Source organism: Alligator mississippiensis, chromosome 2 (assembly GCF_030867095.1).
Source record: "Alligator mississippiensis isolate rAllMis1 chromosome 2, rAllMis1, whole genome shotgun sequence".
Lineage (NCBI taxonomy): Eukaryota > Metazoa > Chordata > Crocodylia > Alligatoridae > Alligator > Alligator mississippiensis.
This window is the reverse complement of record NC_081825.1, coordinates 306,348,053-306,369,617: the sequence shown is the minus strand read 5'-3', so window position 1 is coordinate 306,369,617 and position 21,565 is coordinate 306,348,053. Positions and strand designations below refer to the sequence as shown.

At 53.0% G+C, this 21,565-nt stretch overlaps 1 protein-coding gene across 2 annotated transcripts in view; it reads left to right on the top strand.

Moving 5' to 3' along the window:
• The first annotated feature begins 8,467 nt into the window (after window positions 1-8,467).
• The window catches only part of LRFN5 (leucine rich repeat and fibronectin type III domain containing 5), a 102,012-nt gene continuing 88,914 nt past the window's right edge, over window positions 8,468-21,565 (top strand). For both annotated transcript variants that reach the window (XM_059723435.1, XM_059723434.1), the window contains exon 1: window positions 8,468-8,535. The gene's annotated coding sequence lies outside the window, so the exon portion shown is untranslated. The remainder of the gene's footprint in view (window positions 8,536-21,565) is intronic.

Sequence of the window (21,565 nt, the reverse complement as noted above, 5' to 3'; positions counted from 1 at the left end):
TACCATGACACCTGGAAAACACTGTCCTGTCCCTGGAAGCCAGCACACAAAGGGATGGGTAGTACTGAGGGGACACCAAGACCCATAACCAGGAGATACCTGGAATGAAATAGCAAGGGGAAGGCCCATCAGCATTCATGCTGTTACCACAGCTAGACCTCATGCTCTTGTGCCATGGGCAGTGATGGCCAGGAGTGACCTAAACCAATTTCAGAGAGACCTCGACAAATTGGAGGACTGGGCCAAAAGGAATCTCATGAGGTTCAACGAGGACAAGCGCAAAGTCCTGCACTGAGGAGGGAGCAATCCCCTGTACCGGTGCAGGTGGGGGGTGACGGGCTGGGCAGAAGTTCTGCATAAAGGACCTGGGGGACAGAGGACAAGGAGCTGACCAGGAGCCGGCAGCGTGTCCTTGGTGCCGACAAGGCTACTGGCATCTTCGGCTGCATCGGTAGGAGCATTGCCAGCAGATGGAGGGCAGTGATTCCTCCCCTCTATTCAGCACTGGGGAGGCCACATCTGGAGTCCTGTGTCCAGCTGTGGGCCCCCACTGCAGAAAAAACATAAAAATAAATGGAGAGTCCAGCAGAGGGTGATTAAAATAGTTGTGGGGCTGGGACACAGGACTGGTGAGGACAGGCTGAGGGAAATGGGCTGATTTAGTCCGGAGAAGAGAAGACCAAGGGGGATTGAATAGCAGCCGTCACCTCCCTACAGGGGGCTGCAAAGAGGATGGAGCTGGGCTGGTCTCAGTGGGGGCAGATGGCAGGACAAGGAGCAATGGGCTCAAGTTGTAGCAAAGGAGGTTTAAGTTGGATATTAAGAAAAACTTTCTCATGAGGAGGGTGGTGAAGCACTGGAACAAGTTACCCAGAGAGGTGGTGGGGTCTCCATCCTTTGAGGTTTTGAGGACCTGGCTAGACAAAGCCCTGGCTGGGATGATGCAGTTGGGGCTGGTCCTGCTTTGAGCAGATACAAGACGGCTTCTGACGGTGGGCAGCATCTGTTCTGTGGTAACTCAGGGGTTTGCGTCTTCCCTGTAGTTTGAAAAAGGGGTTTCCTCTTTTCTTCCCATAGGGTCCAATTCTGCCCCAGCTTATACCCTGAGATGTGCAGCCTCCTGTTGCCCTGGGTGCTTCTGTCCCTTGGCTTCTCCGTGGTTTTTGGGAAGTGGAGACAACAGGAGCACGTGGCTGCAGGAAACAGCGGTGTGTGGAGTTATAGTTGGGAGCAGTGTGCGGCTTGGAGGTTATAGCTCCTTGCCATAATCACTCAGGGGGCATGTCTACACGAGACACTTACTGCACATTAGCATGGTGGTCAAAGATCATGCTAGCAGCCTACTGTGTAGTGTTATTAGGCTAATGCACAGTAAACATCACTAAACAAAACGTACCAGCATTACTGCACACTAATGTAGCTATAACACATTTAGTTAGTACTTCTTTAAGGAAATACTAAACTAAATGTGCAGTAACTAAGGTGCATTAATGAACGTGTAGGTGTGCCCACTATAATCATTATTCATATTCTCTCTGAAATGAGTCAGCTCTTCCTCACTTGGTCACAGGGTTTCCATCTGCCATGTTTTCCTGCACTCCCATACACAGCTGATCTTTCTCTGTGAAGATGTCACATGGGCATAGCTGCTATCAGCGAGACAGCCTGGCCTAGGGCATCAGAAAACCATCTGTGCCTTTGTGCATGCCAGCCCAGAGCCCAAGAAAGCCTGTGCAAGGGGGAGCAAGGCGGCCCTGCAGTCCGAGATCACTTCACGACGTCCACCTGCTGTTCTCTCCTGCGGAGGGATTTCTTCAGGCCCAACCTTTGCAGGTATGTTATTGCACTGAGGTGGGGAAAGGGTCATGGGTGAACTTAGACTAAGCCAAACCAAGCCCCATGTCCATTTTACAAACCAAGCATGTGTTACAAGCAAAGGTATGGACACAAAGAGTGGGAGAGGAGAGGGGTTTTGAAACCGCTGTCTAGAAAGGAAGCCGGTGTGTCACGTGAGCGCACCTGGGCAGAGAGCGGTGCCGGCCGGAGGGTCCGCACGGATGAGTGACCATTTCCCCCAAGACAAACAAGCAGGTCCGTGGCAGGCCAAAGCAAGGGCTGCTTTCATGCAGTATGACAGTGTGGTGATTAAGTAATAGCACCATTAGCCCACTGCTCATTTTTCCAAATACTTTGAATTTGGAGCGCCATTGACATGACATCTATTTTAAATAGAAGTTCCCATCATTTGTCAATGACACACCACTCCGTTTCCCATGTAATGATTCAGTCAGGTGGAAAAAAACTCTCTCAATCTAGTAAACAAAATCTTCAAAATAATGGCGTTTAAGGCCACATGAAAAGGAAGGGGGAAATATTTATTAGGTGATCGAATCCGTGCTTTTTGGCTATTAGGGGAAAAAAAAACAACATAGTAGAACTATTTGATTTTAATGGAAATCCAGTATTAATCTGATTTAGTCCTCAACTTTACATCTCAAGATTAACAGTGCCTATTTTGAAGAAAGCCAAAAAATGATTAATGGCAATATGAACACTGTATGCATTTGTCAGTTCAAATCTGAAACCCTGTAAAAAAATGAGAAACGCAGATACACTGACATTTTATTTCATTCAAAAGACGTTTTCTCATAAACACCTACAGCTGGAAGGTCATTTCAAGCAAATGAGGCCATATGATTACTTCTAATCATGAATTTTTAATACTTGAAGTTCAAAAGAAGATTGGTTTAAAAGAATTATTTTAAAATAAGGACATTCTCTATGAAAAGAGCAGGTGTGCACTTCAGCTATAAAACATCCCTTTTAAATATATCACTCGCTTTTAGTTTCAGCTGCAATTCAGCACAAACATATCTGAGGCCAAAGCCATCCCTACCATAATCCCATCTGCATCTCCCGGTCCCGGGTACAATATCCTGGTACATTAACTGAATTAGTCAATCATAAAAAGTGGCTTTCGGAGAGCTAAATCATGCTGCGGGTATTCAGAGCGCTGCATTAGCATCTACACAAATGTACCCCAGATGCAAAATTTGACACATCAGTTTGCCTAATATAAGATCAAGAATAATTGCAAAGGATGTGACCAGGTCATGTCTGTGTCAGGATGCAGATATAACTTCCAGCGGTTCCTCATCTGTGGGTGACTGCAATCACCAGAAAAGCAATGCTTCATAAAACAGCTTGCACTAGTGACAGTCGTGCAGTGCAATCGGGGAGGCCTCTCGCTTAACACATACTGCAGACTGGTTTAATGAAAACACTGTACTTAGTAACTAGCAGGGTCTGCACAGGCTGTTTCCTTTTGTACAATGCAACAGCTCCCCCATCTTACAGACTAAAGAATTTAAAGTAGGGGAAAAAAAAAATCTTCCCTGAGAAAGGAATACAAAAATAACTTACCTTGCTCAGCTGCTTTTATTTCAGAGAAAAGGATGCTCTCGCTAGGTTGTGCGCGCCAAAAGTGTTTTACATTTCCCAATTACCTCTTCAGGAGGGAGGGAGAAAACTACTCTGCAGAATGTTGCAGTTGACATTTCAGTGATTAGAGTATTGAATTTTCCTCTTGTGAAGATGAGTAAATGCTGTGGTTTCCCAATACTTTTTTGATGAGGTACAACAGTCTATTGAGAAGAAAGTAACGTTTACTCACTCTTTGTCGTAGAGTTTGGGAATGGGTTTTTCTCTCTTGCAGCGATCTCCACCTGTAAGTGTCCCTGGCGGCAGGCACCATCCTTCTTACCAATTATTGTCGATGCCCCAGGACTTAGAAGTACCAGCTGTGCCAGGCACCGATTGAACAGAGGGTAAGAGAGTCTCTGCCCCAAGCAACCAGCTAAGCAGACAAGGTGAAGCAAAGCAAGGAAACTTCCTTCCCCAGCTGTCTCCAGCACTGTGATGGCTTGGCATAAATGTTAATAAGACTTAATTGCAAAAGACTGCCCTGCCTTGGTCCTTTCCAGATCTGAGCTGCCTTAATAAATACTATTAACCGTTTAGCGTACATGGGCATAAAATACCTGATGGGCCAAACTCTGCTTTGCTTGCACACTAGCACTGCAGGCTGTGTCACCCTTCCCACAGAGTCCCTGGGGGCATGGCCTTGCCTTGCAAAGAAGAGGGGTTGCTTTCAGAAGGGGGGAGGTGGTCCTGGATTACAGTGGCGCTGACAAAGGACCTGGTAAACAGTCATACCAATCGTGAACTCACAGTGCAATGGTACAGCTGCCAGCAGGGATGCGATTCCTGAGCTGGCATGGGGAGGCCCAGGAGACTGAGGGGGTGGCACTATTTTAGTGGATCCATTCCTGAGCAATGTGTCAAGTCCCAGCGCCCACGCCTCGGGAGGGATGCTGGAAGACTGACACGGGCTCAGGGGAGAGGGGCCAGCATTACACTGCCTCTCAGAGGACCCGCTTTGTACCCAGAGAGTGAAGGAGCTCAACCTTTCATCTTTCCAAGTGTACGTCATGTAATGTGAAGTGAATGTAATGAGGCGACTCTATTACGGTCTGCAAATACATACACGAGGCACAGATCCCCGAGAGATGGCAGCTCTCTCCTTCTGCAGAAATAAAGACACAAGGAAAGCCAATGCTGGAAAGAGGCAAATCTAGACCTGAAATAACCACAGATTGTTGAAAGTGGACATCGGGACAACAGACCTAGGAGGTGATGAGCTCTCCACCCCTTTCGGTCTTTAAGTGGAGGCCAGATGTCTTTCTGTCCATGAAGGGTGGACACACGTGGTAAAGCCTTCCGGCTCGCACCTGCACGGGAGGTCAGAGGAGCCGTCTGAAATAGCCTGGTGGAGTTTTCCCTGGGAGTGCAGTCCCCTCGGAGGCTGCCTTCCTTGGGCCCTTCTGTCCAGGAGCAGGCACTCCCCAAGGATGCAAAGCCAGAGGAAGAGGCTGGAGGTCAGGCCATGGCTACCTGCAGCATGATGGAGAGCCTGCCCAAGAGGAGAGGAGCAGGCTGGGAGTCCTCTGCTCTGGACCGTCCCAGCACAGAGCCTCGTTCAGATGCTTAAGAGAGACTCAGCAATGTGTCAGCCAAGGGGCAGCAGGAGGGTGCAGGGAAAGTGGGTCTGAGGATGGGAAGACGGACTGAATACAGGCCTCAGCCTGTCTGGTGCACCGGCTGACACAAGGGGTCGAGCTGAGGAAGCAGCACGTCTGTATCCACGTGGCACTCGGATCCATTCCCCAGGGAGAGAAAATGCTGCTGCTGGTGAAAGCACGTTCAGGGTCTGTCGACACGACACAGCGTGCAGCGGTGCCCATGGGTGGACGAGCGTTCGGAGTACGCGCTTGTGTCCCAGCCCGCAGGAACCTCCGAGCCTCAGCACGCAGCCTGGGAGGGGAGCCCAGAGACCGCAGCATCTGTCAGAGGAGCAGGCACGTGGCTTTGCACTCCCGCACAGCCTTTGAATCAGAGGAGCTTCCTTTACTGCCTTGGCCCTCCCGGACTCCCAGAGCAATGCGCACCCTGGCCTCAGCACCGGGACACGTTCTGTTTGGACCCAAGCTGCAATGGCTGCCCCCTTCCGATGCCTGGTCCCTGCAGGTGCAGCCCCAGGCGCTGGCGCTGTCTAGCCGCCTGCTGCAGGGAAATGGGAAAGTGGCGTGGGGTGAATCCAGCCGAGGCAGCGCAGAAGCTGTGGGATGGGACGGGAGAGGATGAAGCTCAGGCAGCACCCTTGGGAGCAAGGATTCTTACTGGTATGAAAGGGCATGCATGGCTTTCTGCAGGTACAGGGCTTCCTAGCATCCTTCATCTGGTGAGGACCAAAGCCCCAGAGGTCCAGGGAGTTGGGGACAGCTCCTCCCCCAGAGACCTGGCTGGGAAATGGTTTTCCACGTAGCCACCGTCAGATACCTCATTCTTCCCAGGCCAAATCAGGATGGGGAGGGAAAAAAGATCTCAAACCAATAATCAGCCGTGCCCAGGCATCACCAGCACATTCTGAGCTGTGCGGCGGAGATGGGGTGGGGAGGGTTGAGGCTGTGACCCAGGCTCCCCCCAGGCCTCCTGCACGCAGCGCGAGGTGGGTGCACACGCTGGAGGTTGCAGCAGCGGGGTATCCGGTTCCAGCCTGCCTCTCTGCAGGGCCGCTGCTGGAGACTGCCTTGCTGAACAACTCAGCAAGGCAAGGAGAGGACAGAGAAAGGCACAGTGCAAGGGCAGCACCACTGTGCATGCTGCGGGGGGTCAGCAATGTGGTTCCCAAGGTCCTTGGACAACAGGAGTCAGCAAGAGGCAGACAGGGGTCAAGGCCATTGCTCTAGACCTGAGCCTGGCACAGCAGCTAGCAAGGGGTGGCCTCTGTGTGCCCGGTCTGCACCTCCTCCAACACCCCCTTCCTCAGGTCCCTGCAGACCCGTCGTACCCAGGGAAGGGATCGCACCATGGTAGGGGCAGACTGCACCACTTACTTCAGGGCTGCCTGCTGGTCTCGGGTGGGGCGAGCTGATAAGAACGGGGGAAATCCAAGGGTGTCGTTGTCACAACAGGCCTGGGCAAAGTGCAGAGAACTGCTGCCGGGGAAGCCAAGGCCCAGCGGAGGAAGGCAGAGGGGCTGGAGCCTGCGACTGGGCACCAGGATCCAGGAGCACAGCAAGCAGGACCCTGGTGCTTCCCCCGTTCCCTCCCAGCCCTCTGGACTCTCCATCTCCTTGCCCCACTTGCACCCCTGCTTTCTGGCCCCAAGACCTGGCCTTGCCTCTTGCCTGAACTGTAGGCTGGAGACGCTGGGGCAGGCACGGCACCCAACTCCCCTCCTCCCCCCTCACCTCTTCCCAGGTGGAAAGGGCCCTTCCTTCTACTAGCACAAGGCAGCAAGAGACGGACTCCCCCCCAGAGGTTGCATGAAGAAGGGAAGAGGCCACACACTGCATCTTGGTTCCCAAGAGAAGGCCGATTCCTGCACCCGGCTCTGAAGCTGGAGCAGAGCCCGCGGGACACTCAGCGCTGCCCTGCAGAGGCTGCAGCCAGCTGCGTCCTTTCACGCTGGCTTGCGAGGACAGTGGTGCCCATCGCAAGCGTAGACAGCAAGGAATCAGAAGTAGCATCTCACCCCCTTCCCCCAAAGGCTTCAAATGCAGATTTAAAAAAAAAGCCACATCCTTCTTTTCCTTTCTGCAGAGCAGCTTCTCCTGCCTGCCTGCCTGCCTGCCGCTAGGACGAGGATGCCTGCTTTCGTTGCAAAAGCAGCTCCCCTGGCCCTGCTCGCTGGCGTTGGAAGGGACTCTGCCTGTGAGACCGGTCACATTCACGGGCACCGGCTGCCGCAACCCCCGGCAGCGGAGAGGTGCTGCCCTGCTCGCTGCTTCCAGCCCGGCGTGTTGTCCCCAAAAGGGGGCTGGGGATGGGTGTCCCCGCGGTAGCCAGGCATCGCAGGAGCACGGGGCGCCGGGCTTTCCCTCTCCTCGGGGCTGGCCACAGCGTCTCCCTCCCAAGGGAACCAGGCCCACACCCCGGGCACCGAGCCGGCCCTGCGCCCTGCACAGGCGGGCGCTGGCGGCACAAGGACCCGTCTCAGGAAGGTCAGCAGCTGGCAGGGGGAAAACCCAGACGGGAATGAGCTGGAGGAACAATCTCGTGTTTCCCCTCGCCCCTTCCCTGCGCCTCCGTGTCCTCTGCGGGAGACAACTCCACCCTGCGGGCAGGGTCGCTTGCAGCCCGGACGGAGGCTTTTCTGGCGATGTGTCGCTGCAGAAGCCCAGAGCAGGGCGGGCTCCACGTCGCCTCCGCAGGGTGTTGTGCGCTGCGGGTCCCGGCCGGGAGCCCCCTGGTCCGGGCGCGGATGGCGCCGGGGCTCCGGGCGCGGCTCCTTACCTGCGCGGGCGCCTGAGCCTCGCCGCCGCCGCCGGGAGCTGCTGTCCTCCTCCTCCTCCTCCTCCTCCAGCGGGCCCCGGCATGGGCAGGGGCATGGGCAGGGGCATAGCCCGCCCCGGAGCAGGTGGGTGGCGGGGGGAGCCCCGTCCGTGCGGGTGCGGACGCGGGTGAGGGCGCGGGGCCGGGGGCGGCGCCGGGGCTGATTGGCTCGGCGGGCGCCGGCGGGGAGGAGGACGCGGCAGCGGGCAGCGGAGCCCCGAGCCCCGGCAGCCCGGCCGCGAGCCCCGTCCCGCACCGCTCCGCTCCGCTCCCCGCCCCGCGCGGGCGGCGCCGTCTGGCTGCGCAGCCGCTGCCGCCGCCTCCGCCCCGCCTCCGCCCCCGCGCACCCGGCGCAGCGCGGATCGGCTCGGCTCGGCTCGGCTCGGCTCGGCGCAGCCCGCCCGCCCGGCCGGCCGCAGCGCGGGCAGCCAGCGAGCGCGGGGAGGGAGGAGCGGGCCCACCTGGCGCAGGTGCGGGGCTGAGCGGAGCCGGAGCCGGAGCCGGAGCCGGACCCGCCCCGCGGCTCTAGGATGCGGCTGCGGAGCGCCGGCCCCGGGCTCGGACGCGGACTGGAGCCGCCCCGCAGCCGCCCCCGCCCCGCGCCCGCCCCGCGGCCCCGCTTTCCCCGGCAGGCGCCAGGTAGGAGCCGGCAGGGCAGGGCAGGGCAGGACGGGAGGGAGGGAGGGAGCGGGCGGGCGGGCGAGCCGCATTGCGGGACCCCCACCCCGCACCGCCCCGCACCGCACCGCCGGGGACCCCCGCGCCGCACCGCACCGCACCGCCCCGCGCCGCGCCGGGCTGGGCCGCGCCGGGATGCGCTTCCGCGGCTCTCCAGGCGAGGGCAGGGGCGCTCCGCGGAGCTGCGGGAGCGGAGCGGGGAGCGGCCCCTGCTGCCGCCGGTCCGGGCTGCCCGGGGCCCCCGCGGCTCCGCTCTGGGGGCGCGGGGATCCGTCCCGTCCCGTCCCGTCCCGTCCCGTCCCCGCGCCGGGGCCCGCAGCTCTGCCGGGTGCGGGTGCGGCGGCGGGGAGAGCCGAGCGGAGCGGAGCGGAGCGGAGCGGACGCTGCACCGACGACGGGCCGGGCTGCGAGCGAGCGAGGCGGCTCGCTGGTGCCATGAGCTCGTTCCCAGACGTGGAGGGCACAGAGAGCCTGGTCGGCGGCGGTGGGCCGCGCGCCCGCCTCGGTGGCACGTTGGGTGGGTTGGCTCGGCTCGCCACCCCGCAGCGGGGCGAGACCCTGACACCTTTGTGCAGGATCGTCATGGGTGGGGGACGCGGTTCTAATTTCCCTACGTTTTTCTGGTGATTTTCACACGTTTTCCAATGTCATGCTCGAGGAAGGGCCCCTTTGTTTAAAGGCTGGCTCAGGAGCGTGTGTCTCTTGCAAGATCTCTCAGCAGACCTTTACTCAGCAAATAGCATTGCAATACGTCTGGGTTGTGCGTGTGATGTAGCTTGGACGGTTAACACCTGTGCATTCATCGTCATTGTTATAGAGGGACAGATGCCAAGTAGATCTTGGGTTTGAAGTCAAGCAATGAGCAAAGTTGATCCAAGTTGGAGGGATTTTTTTGGGTTGGGGATTTGTTTTAGGGGTTCGGGGGGTACTAGCGCATTCTGCATCTTGCATCATTCACTGAAAAAGTAGCGTGTGTTGGAGTCTATCCAAAACCGCTGCCTCTTAGTTTGGCCAGTGGGCACCCAGCAATGTGTCTACCCGTGCTCCCGCTATGCCAAACCAAGGGAGCCGGCCCTGTGGAGCAACCTGCGCTGAGGCCTTCTGCTGAGACCAGTTTGCAGAGTTTGTCTTTGATCAGCAGAGCACTTCCCCAGGGCCGTGGGCCTCTGTGAGGGTCTTCGTTGAGTGTTGGTTCAAAGGTTAGCGTCTGTGTACCATATGGGTGCAATCTTTCCAAGGGCTTTGTAAGGCAGGCCCGTCGGCGAGGATGGGGTGGCTTGAATGGTAGCTTGAGGTGGATCAGAAGGAGCCACCAGGAGAGGGAAGGAAATGCACGTGAGCTGGAAGGAAGCAGAGCCCCACACAAAGTTAGGTATCCTGGCCAGCAGCAACGTCCACACGCTGAGAGAGCGCATTAAAAAACATACAAAACCCAGCAAGGCCTCCAAAAATACATGGCACACTTGTCCATCAAGCAGGGCGTAGAAAGAGCTCTCTGAGCGCTGGAGAGCTAATGGCCTTCCGTAGATGATCAATATCTCCTCCGCTTTCAGGCTTGATAACAGGTTCAATTTTATAGAGCAATCCTTTGAATACAATCTGAACAAACATCAGTCCTGAAAATCATTATAATAGCTTTGCTATTAACAGGCCAGGCAGAGTCTGAGCCAAAGAGAAGAGGGTTGCTAAGTGCTATGGTAGCATCTTGGGACAGGCATATTCCATGCATTAGGTAAGATTTGTGCTGTTTTGACCAGACACCATTAAATATCTTCTATTTATATGTGTCTAAAAATACGCTGTGGGGGTTCTGGGACTTTCCTAGCTAGAGTTAAAATTACTATTAATTTGCTATTAATATAAGATAAAAATATACTTTTACTATCAATAGGGATGGCAACTGTGCCACTTCATATGCAAAATGTGCTGGGGATGACACCATGGGATGGGGTTTTGTCCTAAGGAATGTGGGTGTGGCTGTAAATTAAAATCAGGCTTGGTTTAATAATATGAAAAGCCTTGGAGATGAAAGCTTGCTGCCCCCCTGTTCTTCCAAAGGCACAGCAGAGACACATTTAGCTGATTAGACACAGATCTGAAGATGGGCTCAGGCCTTAGAAGCCAGATCTGAACTTTGCTGTGAGATCTAGGGATTTGGTTCCCTTTCACCTCCAATAAAGAAATGACTCCTTCCCCACCCAAAAACAGCCCTTCCCCCAACCCCCCCCCAACAAAAAAAAGACTCCTGTTTCTGATTAGATACCTTGTACCCTGATCATTACCTTTGAAATGCTGGTTCACAACAAAATGCCAGATCTTGGGGTAACCGCTCATCTCTGCTACCTTTTTGCAGTTACTGTGGGATTCCGTCTTTTCTTCCAATAGCCCTAAAATCTGCTTTTTGGGGAGGGGGTCAAAGCTTCCCTGTAAGTCCTCTAAGGTGGTAGCCTGCTCTGCCTTTGGCCTGTAAGCCATGGGAAGGGTGCTAAGCTATAACAACACCGAAATGAGAACAGATCTGTGTGCTTGGGGGTATGCAGTAGACGACCAGGAGGATTTTCCTCCCAGGGTAAGATGCAAGTTAGTCCCATGCTCACGTCTCAGCCAGGGAGGTGCAGACTAAACTCCCCTCTTCGTTCCAGGGCTCTGATTCAATGCATTTTTGTGGATACTGCGAAGTGTTGCTCCAGCAACTGACTGCAAAGAGAATTATGTCATTCCAAGAAGTCGTCTGCTTATCAAGGTGAAGAATTGCAATGGTTGCTGCTGATGCTTTTCTTGGAAGGCCTGACTTTCCAGACATGGGTGTGAGATGGCATCATAATATCTGCATAATCCCAATCCAAAGCATCAGGGCTGTCATTATTACTCTTGTGACAATGTCCATCTTCGGTACCAGTGAAAGATCCTGCCGGACTTTCTGAAAGAGCGGGGGGATCCCTGGTTTATTCGCAGACACCCAAGAAGCTCTGTTGGGCATGGCTGAGTCTCATGCATGATAATGGCTGCCTCCTTGGCCTGTAGCCCATAATGAAATAATAACAGTGATTTTTATTTCTATGGCAACTTTCATCAGAGGAACTGGATAAGCCTGGCAGCCCCCTGAGACAGAGGTAAGGGTGGATGTTCACAGACAGAGGGAGTCGCAGCCACAGAGGTTAAGGCTGTCCTTTCCCAAAGCAGCCACTGCTGCAGGATCCCTCATTTTTCGGGCTGCTTGAGTCGAGGTCCCTGAGCCAGATGTTCGTAGTGCTTGGTCCTGCAGCACGAGGGAATGGTCCAGAGGTGCTGTGCTCCCGGAGCACGTGGTTGGGACTCGTGCAGTGAGTCAGTCGACCCGTGGACCTTGTTAGACTCAAGGCACCCTGGACACACTCAAGACCCCCTTGGAAAATGCCAGCTTTTAGTTTTCACTCTATTTTTGACTACAGGAAAATAATAAAGCAGGTTTGTTTTTTGGGGTTTTTTTGTTGTTTTTTTTTTGTCTTGTTTTCTGTTGTGAAGGACTCAGAGAGAGCTCAGCTGTGGATTCCTATTTGAAATCTCTGGGTTTTTCTTGTGAATCGTGTTTGCACGCCTAGGGCAGGCACCCGTGAAAGCATCTCAAGGCACCCCAGGGTATGTGGCACCTTGATTGACAACCGCTGCAGTAAAACAACCAGGAGTACTGGATCCTCACCCTGTGCTCTTCTAAGAAGTGGCTGGATATTTGTCTAAGTGCCACAAAATCATATTATTTGCAGAATAAATACCTCGGCAAATGGTATTTGACCAGTTATGGGCCTGGCTGAATAATGCAGGAGGTGATTTGTCTGATAGTGCATGTATCAGCTAGAAGCAGACATCTGTGGCTGTCATTTTGTGTGGTAGTGCAGGGCCCGCTGTAACTCCATGCATTAGAAACTGGGTCTTCCCATGATGAAACCAGTGCCTAAATCCTTGCTTGGCACAGAGGCAGTTCCTCGGGTGGCACTGCTTATCCACAGATCGTTTCTCTTGAAAGCAGATTATTAACTCGCTTGTAGTTAAAATTGTGTTTTCTTTTTTAGCGTTGTAAAAGATCTGTTGAGTGGAAATGGTGTCACAGTCTTTTGAGAGTACAGATGGATAAAATTGTCTTTTCATTTTTCCTTCATCCTGGCTTTGTTTCAAGGCCAGTTATCTTATCCTTTTTGGTGTTTTGTGATTTGTTCGAGCCATCTGACCTGTGGCAGGAGATTGTGTGCTGTCGAGGTACTCTCAGAGGAGGCTGTTACGGTCGCAGTGTGAATGTCAAGAGAAGTGGGTATGCAGCAGACCTCACCCTGACCCCGCCAGCAAAGTACTGGTGTGGCTTGATAGCCTTATGCCAGGCTTAGTACGAAAATCAGCAGGACGCTAATGGCAAACCAGTTGAGGCAATAAGTTGATGCAGGGCAGGCGAGTCCTCTGAAGTAAATAACAAAGCCTGACTTGTATGCATTAGCTGAACATGGCAGAGGTTTTTTTTCTAAGTCACTCCAGCAAGGTTGGTGCTTCTCTCTTACAAGTTTTCAATCTTGGGCACCGATTTGCCTGCTGAAATCACCCCCAAATCAGCTTTCATATGTGAGATGCACCGAGCAGCTCACAAGCAGAGACTTGGAAGGTGACTTTTGCCATTTCTCTGTCCCGTCTCTCCAGTGCATTGCTGGGGAGTGCTGCCTTGACACAGCTCCATAGGCACGACCGAGCCCCCTTCCAGACCTGTGCCAAAGGCTGCTCTCAATGGACCCAGGTGCCCGTGGGTCCCTGGTCATTCGTATTGTGGAGCCAAAAGAGTCCCGGTGTAATGCTGGCTTCATCCCACCCATGCGTGCTGCTGGTGGTAGAAACTGGCCTGCCTGAGCCATGGTGAACTGGTGGGCCAGTAGGGTTATCTGTGTGACTTGTATCTAGGTGTGATGGTGCAGGTTGGAGTGACGTGACCCCAGAGAGGCATCTCATCTCGTGATGTGGGTTGTCGTCTTTGGAAGCTTACGCCTCTCTCTTTCTCTAGTTGGTCTCAAAGGTGCCACCCTGTGCCCCCTCCTGCCTGATTTCACACTGACACAGGTAACTAACTGCCTCTCATCTTTTTTGAGAGGCATCTTTTTGAGAGACACTCCAAAGCATATCATGGAGCAGGAGAGAGAGGCCCAACTAATGATGAATAATTTGGTTATCTCTTAGTTTGTTGTATGGTCACCAGCCATTTGTACTGGCAAATCCTGCTGTGTGAGATGTAGAGGGAAGAGGTGCTCCCATCCCCAATGTCACATATCATTGAAATGTCCAAGGGTTTTTCAAGTCATAATTAATTATTTTTCAGTGCGTCCTTGTGAAGGGAGAGGGTGATTATCCACGTTTTACCAGTGAGGACCTGAGGTGCATCGAAATCGAGTTCAAGCACACACCTGGATTCGGGTGCCCCTTGCGGAGGTGTGGGGCTGGGTTGTCGATCAGGGAGCTTATGCATCCCGTCCGTCGCACTTTGTATCTCCAGTAAACAGCTCATCCTGGGCTCGGGGCTTTGGCTGGTCACACCGCCGTGCTCCCCGGGGTGCTCGGGTCATGAGGGACACATGGGTGAGTGACCCCCCAGGAAAAGTTTTTAGTGCTGGCGACTTGTCCGGCATCACAAAGGCACTCCCAGCTCCTGCTTCCCCAACACACGAGGCACGGGGCCCGCGTGCTGCAATCCCCTTCCCTACGTGCCCTTAGCAATGCTGGATGTGGCAGCTGGATGCAGCAAGCGGTGTGCGATAGCACACTTCCAGACTCGGTGTGTAGGGATACGGCGGAGGCGCAGCCAAGGTAGCCACAGGCCGTGCTACCTGCAGCTGGACCTAGCATTTCAGTGCCTGGTTTTGCAGTCTGGACAGGTCCTTGCCGTGCCTGGGGGATGGATGTATGTGGAATAGCATCCAAGGTGCTGCTGATTTAAAGTTCATCCATGCCCAAGCTTAAGGATGGCAGACCCCTGCCTACATGAGCAGGGCTCTTGTGTAGGCTTTTGCTTGGCTTCTCCCCCCAGTGAGATGTGTGTGAGAGAGGCAAAAGGAAAGTGGGGTTGATTGACATCTGAGTCGTAATGAACTGTGCCCCGCACCAAAGTGACCCTGGGTTGGTCAGAGTTGGACGTGTGTGGACCATCATGCTTGGTTGCCGTCTTCCCTGGCAGGCCCCTGGCCAGTTGCTCTGGTTACTGGTTGGATGGATGAAAAGCTGAAACATGTTTCCTGGGGAAAGAGCCTTCAGGTAACTGCACTTGCAAACCTTCACAAGACCCCAGAGAGCATGGACTAATGGAGAGTTTTTAGGGGTTTGTAACTCGGCAAATGGGGGTGGATTTTCGCAGGGATAGCAGAAGGTGTGTCTGTAACTCCAAAGTCATTTCCCTGCCTCATTTCAAGCCTTGGCTCCAAATCCTGCAGAGGAAAGAGCTGTTGTAGTTGGAAGAACTGTTTAAGAGGAGCAAAATTGAATATCCTCCCCCTCCCCACGGCCATGCTGCTGTCGCTGAATCTGGAGCCCACCATCGCCAGCTTTGGCAGTCGTTCAGCACAGCACACTTCACCCGCGAGGGTAAGGTTTTCAAATTAGTAAGCAATCGGAAACAGGCACTCGTAAGGAGAAGTGGTGGCCCTTCATAACCGTAAGAGGCACTCCCAGCTCTGCTTACGACCCTGTGGAAAGAAAAAAACAAATGTTTGAAGCAGAATTCCTCCCTGGTGTGTCGGTAAGCAAAGGTGGTGGTGGTAGCATTGCCCTTAGGGATGCGCACCCTCCTTCACCGCAGATAATGCCAACCTCTGTCGGCAGGTTTCGGGTATGGGGCAGCAACGCTCTCGGGTAATCACCCGACTCCAGTGCTTGGAGCTGCTCGAGAAAAAGATCATAGAAGAAACCATAAAGTTGTTGGGCTGGAAGGGAGCTCCAGAAGTCACATCTAGTCCAACCCCCTGCCTGAGGCAGGGTCAGCCCTGTCCAAAACTCCCAGACAAATCCATCATTTATCCTCTTAGCAAAACTGCCGTCTGCCCTGATGCACCAGACATTGCACCCTAACCTGCCATGGGGAAAGCCAGGGGACCGCGGCAGCCAGCATCCTGCTGCTGTAAGCACTTGTCAGTGTATGCTCAGGAGATCCCAGGTTGAGGCTATACCCTCTGCAACCCCCCGCCAAGCCCCCAGTGCATATTGGCCCTCTGCTGAGATTCAGACTGATGCCAGATTTGGGGTCAGGAAGGAATTTTACCCTGTTGTCAGACCAAGACCCTCTAGCCAGGACCCTTTGGCTGTAAGTCCCAGCAGGAGCGCTGGCACGGCCCAGTCCCATCCCCAGCCTGGGCTGCACCCAGCACCTCTGGGGGAGGCTTGATTAAAAACACCCCTGGCAGATCTCTTGTGGCAGTGATAACACTGGCTTTGTTCTGACAACAAATCTTTGTTAAATGAAATCTTGTTTGTCTGCTTTGTTGATGCACATTTAAACTATATTACGTGAAGCCCAGGTCTTGCAACCCTCCTGCCCCCCTCATGCGATTCAGGACTTGGACAGCAGCAAGATGCTTGTCCTAGATGCAGCAAGCAAGATTTGGCTCCTGGTCTGTTTGAGTCGGTGAAGACTGCAGGATTTTCTGTGCTTGGGGCCTGCCACTGCAGCAACTGTTAATCTTCAAAGCAGCGTATTAATTTCATCTTCGTTTCAGCAGAAGCCGAGGGCCCCTCTGCAGAGCTCGTGTTGATGCTGCCCTGTGCATCGGAGGGTTTTGCTGGAGCCTGCTAGGGCCTGTGCTAGCTCAGGCTTCACGTGAATCATGACCGTGGTTTCGGGGCAGAGCTTCAGACGGGTGCTGCTGTGGCTGCGTGAGACACGGCTCTGCCTCTCTGCAGACAGGCGGGAAGGGGCTCCCAAACCCCCAGGGATCCAGGACTACACAGTAAGGCAGGGTACATGTTTCCAAGACAGTCTCTGGCTATTGCAAACGTGGGGTTAGTGATACGTGATCATAACTGGCTTGTCTGTACGTGCCACGATTGCTGTTTTGCAAGACCAGGAGAGTTGCTTGGATCCGGGACAGGAGGAGGAGGATGGCACTTGTTTGTGCACAGTGGAAACATTTAGTGATAGGTTAATGTGGTCTTTGGTGAGGAGCTCTGCAATGGTTCGCTGCAATCGGAGCCAGTTGTATCTGAGATTGTTTCCGTCTCTTAAAACCTCCAAGCGAGTGTCTTTGTTTTCTCCTGTAGGTGTAATACTGAGGCAGTTTTTAAATCTTCATCTTTTTGTCTCCTTGGGTAGGTTCAGCCTCGAGTTATTGTTTTGCTTTTGGCTCCAGCTGCGTAAATCTGCAGCTGGACCCAGTCCAAAATTTCACTGCCACAATCGGTAGCTGGATGCATCCCTTTGCCGTATGACCTTCCTGAGGCAAGGAGCTGATCGGCTGAGGCCCTGCCCTGGCGAAGTACTTAAATACATGCTTAACTTTGACTGCAAGAGGATTACTCATGTGTTTAGTGGGGCTGCTCACATGCCTGAAGGAATCACATGTTTCCGTGTCTTCCTGCCTCGGGGCCAATGTCCGCCCCACTGGTGCATGCTTACTTCTGAACACACGCGTGTGCGCTCCGCCGTGCTCAGGCGAGCAGGGCTGCAGGAGTCTGTGTCGTGCACCTGGGCAGAAGTATTTATAGGATGGGGCTCTCTCTTGTCATAAAATAGCCTTCTGGTGTGTCTGGATCCCAGCGTGTCCAGAAGGGCTTTTCCTAGGGAGGAACCTAGATGTGGGAGTGACTTTGGGAATCTCCTGCAGTGAGTTTTTAAAGGGTAATAGAAAGGTCTCATATGCTGGCAGCAGGGATACAACTGTTGAGGGTCAATCTTCTTTTTAATTTATTTAAATAACAATTTATGGTCATAAGTCGCTGGTAATGAAGAGCTCTAGTTACCAAATGGATAGTCAGATTATTTAAAAAAATGTAAATAGATATGAAATGCTAATGACTTCCAAGAGAGTTGTAAATAGGTATAAAATGCTAATACTTTCCAAGAGAGAGAAATGATTATGTTAATTAGCTTTAATTGGCTCTTCGACTGAAGTTCTATGGACAGGTCAGGAAATAAAAGGTTCATCTAGCTGGCACCTCACCTTCTGTTTATAGCCATGCCAGTGGGCAACATTGCCAGCGTTTGGTCCGCTCGTATGCACCGCGTTATTTGTATCGCCTGTATGCGTATCACGTTCATGTCGTTTCAATGGAGTACTTTGCATTTGTTCCTGTGGCCCGTGTTCTTATTGGAAGATATGAACTAAGCAAACACAGTTCGTTTTAGGGCACAAGGACAAAAATGCATGCAAAAACAGTGCCGCTTCATTCAGAACGTATCTGGTGTGCTCAGATAACCACCAGAAAAAGACCAGGAGTGTAATCCAGGCCAGGCAAAATGCAAAGCTTCCAAAATGTAGTATAAACACCCAAGTCATGGCCAAGCTGGGCATACATGGGATCAGATACTCAAATGGTTCCCTGGTGCTCAATAACGCGCCCTTGATTTATGTTTAAAACATTCAGAAAGGTGAAGGCTAAAGAACGGACGTGAGGGGCCAAAGTGTTGCAGCCACCTCATAAATCAGATGAATTGCTCGTACCTTAAAAGTGCAATGCATTTCTCCTTTGCCGCCGGACATCGGTAAATCTAAACAGAGACGTCTCGGAAGAGGAACACGTATATTGTCCAGTGGGCAGGTGACGTCCCTGTGCTTTCCCGCAAGGACTGCACGTTTCTTGTGTTGGGAAAGTGAACAAATCTGTTCTGTAGCAGTCCCATTTCCCTGCTGTCATACTCCATGCTTGCTCTCTCACTCTTGATTTCTACCACTAATGCAAAGATGGGAAGTAACAGTTGAGTACCCAGCTAGGGAAGTATGCTGAATACTGAAGGTTTGAGTCTCACAGCAAACCTCTGCGAGCAGAGCGTCAGCGAGCAGCGTGACCAATGTGTCTGCGCTAATGGCAGCCTCTTTCCAAAACTATTTCTCCGCCAAAGCACCCTTTTCCTTCAGAAAGTGTGTTAGGCTTAAATCTGATGCTTCTGTCTTGTGCTTGCCCTGGAAGAGTCGTCTAAATTTAACATACTTTCCACTTTTGGTCAAGCCGTTTTATCCTTAGGTGCTAGTTGCCTGTATATGCCCGCCGGCCTTTAGGTTATTTGAGCCGTGTGTTTCAAGCAAAAAGCGTCCTGTTGTGGTTGATGAGACGGATAACACGTGCAAATCTGTGCTATGCAGATCCGTGGTCGGTGGGGAAGCGACCACCTGCCTGTGACGTTCCCCGTCTTCCCAGCTCAGCAACCCAGTGCTCAGCGGCGTCCTGAAGGATTGATGGCGCTCCCAGGGGGACTTGGTATTTGCCCTGTTTCCTAAGTAATCTAGGTATAATTCAGTCTGATGGTGTCCAGGTGTCCGGTCTGAATCATGAGTGCTGCCCTCTGCCCAGCCCTTGCCAGCTTGACGGATACATTCATTTCTGGTACCCAAGCCAAAATGGCAGCATCTTCCTGAGACCCGCTGTTCTCCGCGTGCCCGTAACTCTCACCACTATGTCTCCTCTGGTACCCTAGTGCAGAGCCCTTGTCTGGACGGGGAGGACAGGCCATCCACCTCCTGTGTGCGGGGCAATGGCCAGCTCCTCTCCTGCTGCTTGTGCTCGGGTCACTCTTGCACGCTGCACCCTGATTGCACATGGAGCCGTGGTAGCTTTGCTGCCCTGATGTAGGCATCCTGCTCCCTGCTTCTGATGCCATTTACTAGAGCAATGACAATAAATGATGACACTGCCAAGGGGCAGCTTCAAGGTCCCTGGGGAAACGGCGCTGGGTCTGGTCCAGTCTGAGGACAAGGAAATTAGTCTGTGTGGTATTTGCATGTGATTGGGTCCAAATCCTGGAGGAGAGCTTGGGATCTGATGTGCCCCGGGGTCAAGGCCTGCAGTTTCAGTCCTCACTCCAGGTGCTTAAGGGAATGGATTCAGGTGATTCATGTTCAATTCCTTTTATTGAATGGTTGCAGACGGCCGTGTCTGACAGGACTCAGCCTAGGCTGGCATCTGCATGCAAAAATGATTGGGGTTTGCTCTGTTGTGGGGCACGTGGCATGCATACCTAAGGCAGGCTGTGGCCTGGGAGGTTTGGCATAGCTGAGATGCCAGCTTGGGGTAAATTGCTACCACCCCACATTTGAATCTCAGCTGCTGCAATTCTGGCACCACAGGAGATCTTTCAGTTTCTAAATGCTGTGATCAACTCCCAGGGATCGAGGACCACACTGTAAGGCATGGTACATGTTTTCAGCACAGCCTGTGGCTTTTGCAGACATGGGGTTGGTGATACTCTGTGCAGCTACGTGATGCCCAAGCATTATCGTGAGGGGCATGTCGGAAATGCATCTGCCAGCAGACATGGGGGAAGAGAGGCAAGGGAGGGAGGTGCAGGTCTGTTTGAATTCGTGAGCCTGCACACAAGTAAGTGAGAGCTGAATTGGGCCAATTTAGTGGATTTGGAGATTAATGTAAAATGCTCTTGAATCCTGCAGTGTGCTGAGTTAATGCAAAATGGCACCCAAAAGGGGAGAGGCTTGTCCTAGGAGGCTGTTGTCAGGTTCACAAATCAGAAAAATGAGGGTTGAAGGGAGCTCAGGAGGTCTCGCCTAGTCCAGACCCCTGCTCCAAGCAGGGCCAGCCCCAACTACATCATCCCAGCCAGTGTTTGGTCTACTTGGGTCTTAAACACCTCCAAGGATGGAGAGTCCACCACCTGCCTGGGGAGCCTGGTCCAGTGCTTCACCGCCCTCCTAGTGAGAGAGTTTTTCCTAATATCCAACCTCAACTTCCCTTGCTGCAGCTTGAGCCCATTGCTCCTTCTGTCGTCTGCCCCCACTGAGACCAGCCCAGCTCCATCCTCTTTGCAGCCCCCCTGCAGGGAGGAGAAGACTGCTGTTCAATCCCCCTCCGTCTCCTCTGCAGCAGACTAAATCAACCCAGTTCCCTCGGCCTCTCCTCACCAGTCAATAGGTTTGGGCTGTGTCATTTGTGACACTGAAAGTAATGAGAAGAAAGTGGATGCGTGTAATGTTCAAGCCATATAATCACCTTGGAAAACAAGAGAATAAACTCTCTGGGCCCAGGAGTGACTTTGTTAGCCATGGCATACGTTGCACTTATGGCATTGCCCATTAGTTCCTTCTAGCTTTTGCCTTCCCTGACTTTACATGTATACATACAACCCCACCCCACAAAAACACAAAGCCATCCTTCTCCGTGCCCTGAATGTGGATCAAGTGAAATAGGGACTTAAAGACCCAGGAGCTATATCTGCTCCTGGGCCAGTGTCATGACCAGTTGTACCTGGAGGTGCGAGATGAATCCCCTGTGAGAAGTGGGAGTCTGAACGGCATAAAGCATTTCTTTGCACTTCTGACAGGCTGGGAGAGAGTGAATCTCAAAATCATGAACTGTTTGAGAGAAAAGCCTATCATAGAAAGTGTTTATGTTTCTTGAAAATCTATTAATACTAATTTTTCAGTCATTTTCAGGCCTTTATGTGGTAACTAAGGCAACTGAACTTCAAAGGCAAAGGTTACAAAATACAGTTTCACTTGGAGCTTTTTTAGTCTCTACGTTAGTGTTTCCTCTCTGAAATTTGTGGTGTAAATGAAACGTGACAGGTGTGGCCTCAAACTTCTATTAACACTTGCCTGTGACGGCCTGCACCGTGCGCTCCTGAGTCCTCAGCCGCCCTCGGCCCTTTCCGGCAGAAGCTGCCTCGTGCCCAGCCCTGGTCTCGCAGGGCACAAAGCACCCTTGCGTATATGGCAGAGCTGCCGGGGTTGCATGAAAGAGCACAGAAACCTCGGGGACTCTGGGGAGCGGGACTGGGCCGCAGAGGCAGAGACATCAGGGAGAGGGCTGCAGGACGTGGGGGATGCAGATC